Source organism: Lepidothrix coronata, unplaced genomic scaffold (genome assembly GCF_001604755.1).
Source record: "Lepidothrix coronata isolate B3197 unplaced genomic scaffold, Lepidothrix_coronata-1.0 Scaffold241, whole genome shotgun sequence".
In the NCBI taxonomy this organism is placed as follows: domain Eukaryota; kingdom Metazoa; phylum Chordata; class Aves; order Passeriformes; family Pipridae; genus Lepidothrix; species Lepidothrix coronata.
Genome location: NW_016690421.1, coordinates 978,934 through 984,762, shown reverse-complemented (window position 1 = coordinate 984,762; position 5,829 = coordinate 978,934).

Below are 5,829 nucleotides of genomic sequence, written 5' to 3'. Positions count from 1 at the left end.
CTTAGTTCTGTTTTACTGCCCTTACTGTTTTCTGGGCCTTGTCTTACATTGGCCTCTGTTGTACACTCTAAAAAGTTGGGATTTTTCTCTCACTTGTTTTTTTTTTTTTTCTCTTTTTTAATTTAATAACTCTTCTGAAGCCAGCTTGTGTAAAGCTTGTCAGTTTTAGTTGGGGAAGGAGTTGGCCAACCTTAGAAGGGTTCTCTAACCTTAAAGTTACCACAGCCGATATTGCACAGCTGCAGCTGTTTGGGAGGTGTTGAAGCACTTGGGCAGGTACACAGAGCCCAACAAGAGCAGCTGCTCTCCCTCTCACTGGTGCAGCACTGCAGATCACGCTGTATTTTGTGCTTGCCTATTCTGCTGACTTGGTAAGTTGTCCAAGGAAAAAAACCAGTGGGGCTGGCAGCTCACGACAAGGAGTAAACAAGGCTTTTCATGGTAGGGTGAAGGGCCTACTACTAGGCATGGGCAGGGAGAGACGTGGGTGTTCTGGACAAAAGGAACAGCATAAAGGAGATATTTTAATGTTTTACCAAAGGGTAAAAAGGGAGAAAGCTGCAAAGAGCCAGTTCCTTCCGCTCTCCTAAAGTATAGAACTGATGTTATCCCGCTGGATAAAAGAAGATAAAAAAAGCTTTTACATAACTACCCAATTAACAAAAGAGCCATATTCCTTGCAGTATGACCAGAAAAGAAGAAAATACAACTGCTTTTCCAAAACGACCCTGACAAACTCTTAGAACACAAAATTAAAGCTTAGATAATCATAGATTAGAAAATTCAGAAGTAACAGAAAGGGAGAGTGTTAGGATCCAATTAGTAAAGTTATTAGAGAGATTCCTCTGCCGGAAGTAAGGTGCAAGTGAGACCACATGCCAAAGTCAATAGTATGGATTTTATTTAGCAGTAAATGAAGGGTTCAAGGAGGGAGAGAGAGATAGGGGAAAGGAGGGGATGGAGGAGTGAGAGTGACAGTGAAACAGATTAAGTAGAAAAAAGATATCACCACTCCATAGATTCTGACAACATCCCTTTGGTCCTTTCCTTCTGGTCTTCTCTGTATCTGCCAAGTGGTGGGGGGAAAGAGTCCACAAAACTGGTTTCATGGGGTTTATATTATGTGGAGACTACATGGAAACACTCCCTGTACCTCCCCTGGATGATGTAATACTGGATCATGGGACATTTCACGAGTCTTTGACACCTTCTAAGATGTTTCAGCTGTCACTTATGTCAGTGTAGTTGAATCAGACAAGCCCCCTATGGTCCATCATCTGAGATGAACAGCTCAGGCTACATGTGAATGTCTTCTGTGCTTCCCAGAGGGTTTTTACAGCTGAGTCATCATGTAAGGGAGGACATTGGCATGACAAGAAGGACTATCCCACCTTGCAGGATTTGCCTCTTATCAGCCTCTTCTCTTATCTTGGAGTCCAGTTTGTAGCTGCAGGTATGCATACCCTTCTGCACCTGGGAGGCCACTCTGTGCATCACCAGCAAAGCAGCCATCCAAGTGTGTGAGCCATCAGCACCAGTCTCTTACAGCACCTGGTGTTCAAATATTAGCAGTACAACCTCTTACACTTGTGGATACATACTTCTCCCTTCACCTGCGATAGCTGGTCAATGGTACCTCCTTATCTCAAGGTCCCTTTGCAGTCCAAATTAGTAGGCATATTTAGAGAGGGATGGGTTTTGGTAGATGAGCAGCTGCTTCTTTGCAGTTTGTTACAGTGGACAGAAGTCTTTTGGTGATCTCAAAAATGCTTAAGCCATTAACCATTTCAGTCTCTGTCAGAAAGCTCTGACAGCAAGCATAATGCTGCTTCTCCCAAAATTTGCACTAAAATCAAAATTATTGGTGATAGGTAAATGTGTGGTGTCCCAAAGTGTAAAATTCTTCTTATAAGAGTGACAGAGGACATGTTAGTTGCAGTCCTCACAACTGGAGAAGGCTGATGGCTACTGCAGAAGAAACTAACAGCTGTATGACTGTATGGCATTTAATAACTGTAGAGTTGTTACTGTAGAGTTACTACTGAAAAGGTAAGCAATACTAAAAGTAATATTTTGAACTATTTATTTCTATTAGTGCATATTAGATTGAATTTGAAGGTTACATGGAAAAGAATTTGGTCATTGTTTATCATGAAGTGCTCAGAAGAGCACTTGCTTTCTAAGGCAGGAAGAATATTGAGATTTGTGAAGAATGGGATAAAGACCTTACTGAAAAACTATACTGTTGAATAAATCAGGGGGTTTAATGCATGTCAAGTTCATGTCTCCTCTTATTAGGGTATACAAATAGTAGTCAAAAAATCCTGAATTTCCTAGATCAAGAATAAGTGGCAGTATGCCATGTTGATACAAGAGGGAAATCAATGGTTAAAAGGGCAATCAATGTTTCACTTACTTTAGGGAGCAAAGAGAGAAACAAGAATGTTTAAATATGTTTGAATTCAGATCACAGAATCATAGAATGGTTTGGGTTGGAAGGGGCCTTGAAGATCATCTAGTTCCAACCCCCCTGTCATGGGCAGGAACAGCTTTCACTAGACCAAGCTTTTCAAAGCCCCATCCAACCCAGCCTTGAACAGTTCCAGGGATGGGGTATCCACAATTTTTCTGGGGAACCTGTTCCAGTGCCTCACAACCTTCAAGTAAAGAATTTCTTCCTAATATCTAATCTAAACCTACCCTGTAATTAAGGACACATAGTGACAATGTGTCCTTATACTCATCATGGCTAGGCTTCGTGAACGAAGATTTGGGAAGGACTCTACCCACACTTGCTACAAGTGTGCTGGTGGCTAAAAAGACCAACGTGAGACAGACAAGTCCGGTTGCAAAAGGCACAGCGGAAAGACTCCTTACGTAGTATCAACAAGACACGGTTCTTTCTGCGTTGTCTTTTCTCCTCAAGAGTGATCCTGCGTGTGTTCTCAAAGGAAACAGCAGCGTTATAGATGGTGTGTCTCCAGGCCTCCCGACTGGAGGCCAGAGTAGACCAATGATGATGATCGATATGGCCAAGGCTGAGATGTTGTTTCAGGGAGTCCTTGTATCTTTTCTTCGGGGCTCCTCTCTTGCGGCAGCTGGTGGCAAGTTCACCATAAAGCAAGATCTTAGGGAGGTGGTGGTCCTTCATCCTGGAGACGTGCCCTGCCCAACGCAGCTGTGTTCTCAGCAACATGGCCTCAATACTTTTAACTGCTGCCTGCTCTAGAACAGATGTATTGGTCACATAATCTGACCAGTATGTAGTGACTATGTGGAATTATTTGCTAGAGAGCACTACTGAGTTTATAAAGACAGTCTGCTCAGAAACAGCTTCCATATTCTATATGATACCCAGACCTCATTTGGATGTTTGAACTTAGAGATCTTAGCTCATGAAGAGCTTATGAAAACCCCTGCCTTTCCTCGCCTTGCCTCCCCTCTCCTTCCCTTCCCAACAAGCTCTGCATAAGAACATTCCTAAGCTGGCTCAAAGTCTGAAAACTGTGCTTTCCATGGAAGTAGATGAAATACACAAATTCTGGAATTCTGAGTTTTGTTAGCATGCTGGAAATGCTGACATAATTGCATGGCAATTCCCTTACTAGTTTTTTTCCTTAACTGTATTGCTTACATACAAGGAGGAATTTTGGATTGGTCATTGCATGAGTAAACCTTTACATCAATTACTACTGAAAAGTTCATATTCAAATTAATGTAATCTTCATAGGGTCTCAGAGTTTGGAAAAATAATACCACCTTGCTGTTTTAGTAACTTGTTACTATGGCTCCTCATATTATCTATTCTCAAGAATCAGAAGTTATGAAATGAGAAAGCAAGCCACAAACAGAATGACTACTGTCAACATTCTGTTAGCAAATTTAAGTTATAAATGCAAAGTATTAAAGTTTAAGCTGCAACAATGACTTTAATTTTCCAAGTGGTAGTCAGGTTTCCATTATTCTAGCAATGAAATAAAACTGGTCAAATCAGTGTTGTTTATACAGTTCAACAAGGGTGATTAAGTTGTACGAACTTGTTAATGAGTATATAACTAGTAGATATAACTAGCAGTTCAGTAGATCCATCTCCTGTCATAAAGCTGTTTTTTCATTCATATATGGAAAAGGCTTTAAACTAACATTAGTAACTCTATGTTTTCAAGAAAAATAAGTGCACCAAATTAACGCTTACATTAAATACCACATGATATGTTATTACTGATAGTTGTTTATTCACAAAGCTCACATAACACCAAAATTTAACATGCAACCCTGAATTCTTTCTCTCCTGTGTATATAGGATTTGATAAGCACACACCAGTGAAGTGCTTTGTGGGTGTGCAAGCAGCTCTTTATACCAACACAGAACTCATAGGTGACATTTACACTGTTCGGCTTACTCAAAGCCAGTGCATTGAGTAAAGATGATTCATACTGACTTTTGCTTTAGGTGGCTAGAAGTAACTACATGAGGAAGCAGGAGAGCAGTGGCAGATAAATAGCAAGAATCATGGGCATGGGGGTCTGAGTGGTGTTTTCTTGACCCTGCCAGTGAGGGGAAATGAGGAGAAGGGCACTAATAGGACAAGTCAATAATTGCTTGCAGAACCTGTGTTGGTGACAGAGATTTGAGTTTTATGACCATGGGACCATGCTTGCAGATCACTGTCTGCTTGAGAGAGGTGAGAGCCACCTCACTAAGCAGGGCAAAGCTATTTTTATTAGTAGGATCACTGATTACATAAGGAAGGCTTTAAACTAAGAAGTAAGGAGAGGGAGAAAGTAACCAGCAGCCCTGTGAGGGATTGATGGACACAGAGAAAAGCAAAGGGCATAGGGTGGTGTGACAGGAACACACAAAACAATAAGATGGGGCTTAAGAGGGCTCACCTTCTTTGAGTGTCAGCAAAGAAATGTCTACAAAACATCATAATGGAGAAATCCCCCAAACCCTTTCTAGGCAGTCAACATGCTGGAGTGCCTCTCTAAAGTGCCTGCATACTAACGCATGGAGCATGGGGAATAAACATGATAAGTTAGTCTGTGTGCAGCTGCAAGGCTACAATCTTGTTGGGATCACAGAGACATGGTGGGATGGCCCCCATGAATGAAGAGAGACCAGCTCTTTAGGTAGGACTGGATAGGACATCAAGCAAGGGAAGTTCTCCTGTATGTGAAAGAGCGGTTGGAGTGCGTGGAGCAATGCCTGGGGATGGACAAGGAACTGAATGAGAGTTCATGGGGGAGGATTCAAGAGAGGACAGGTAAAGGTAACATTATAGAGGGTGTCTGCTACAGGCTGCCTGACCAGGAAGAACAAGTGGATGAGGTAGACAGATAAGAGCAGCCTCACATTCTCATGTGGGAGTTCAACCAGTCATATATTTGCTGCAGGGACTATACAGCAGGGCATAAGCAATCCAGGAGGTTCCTGGAGTGCATTGATAACTTCTTCCAAGTCATAAAGGAGTCAACAAAGACCAATAATAAGCAATGCTTTGTTGGACCTCATAGCAATAAGGAGACTGTTGGGAACGTGAAGCTCAAGGTAATCTTGGCTGTAGTGACCATGAGATGGTGGAGCTCAGGATCCTGAGGGGAGGGGAAGTGTAAAAAGCAGGCTCACAACCCTGGAGAGTGAATTTTGGCTCTTCAAAGACCTACTTGGAAGAGTCCCATGGGGTACAGCCCTGGAGGGAAAAGGGGGCCAAGGAAGTTGGTTAGTATTTAAAGATCATTTCCTCTGAGCTCAAGAAGAGTTCATCCCAGTGAATAGGAAATTAGGCAACAATGCCATGACGCCTGCATAGATGAACAAGGAGCTCC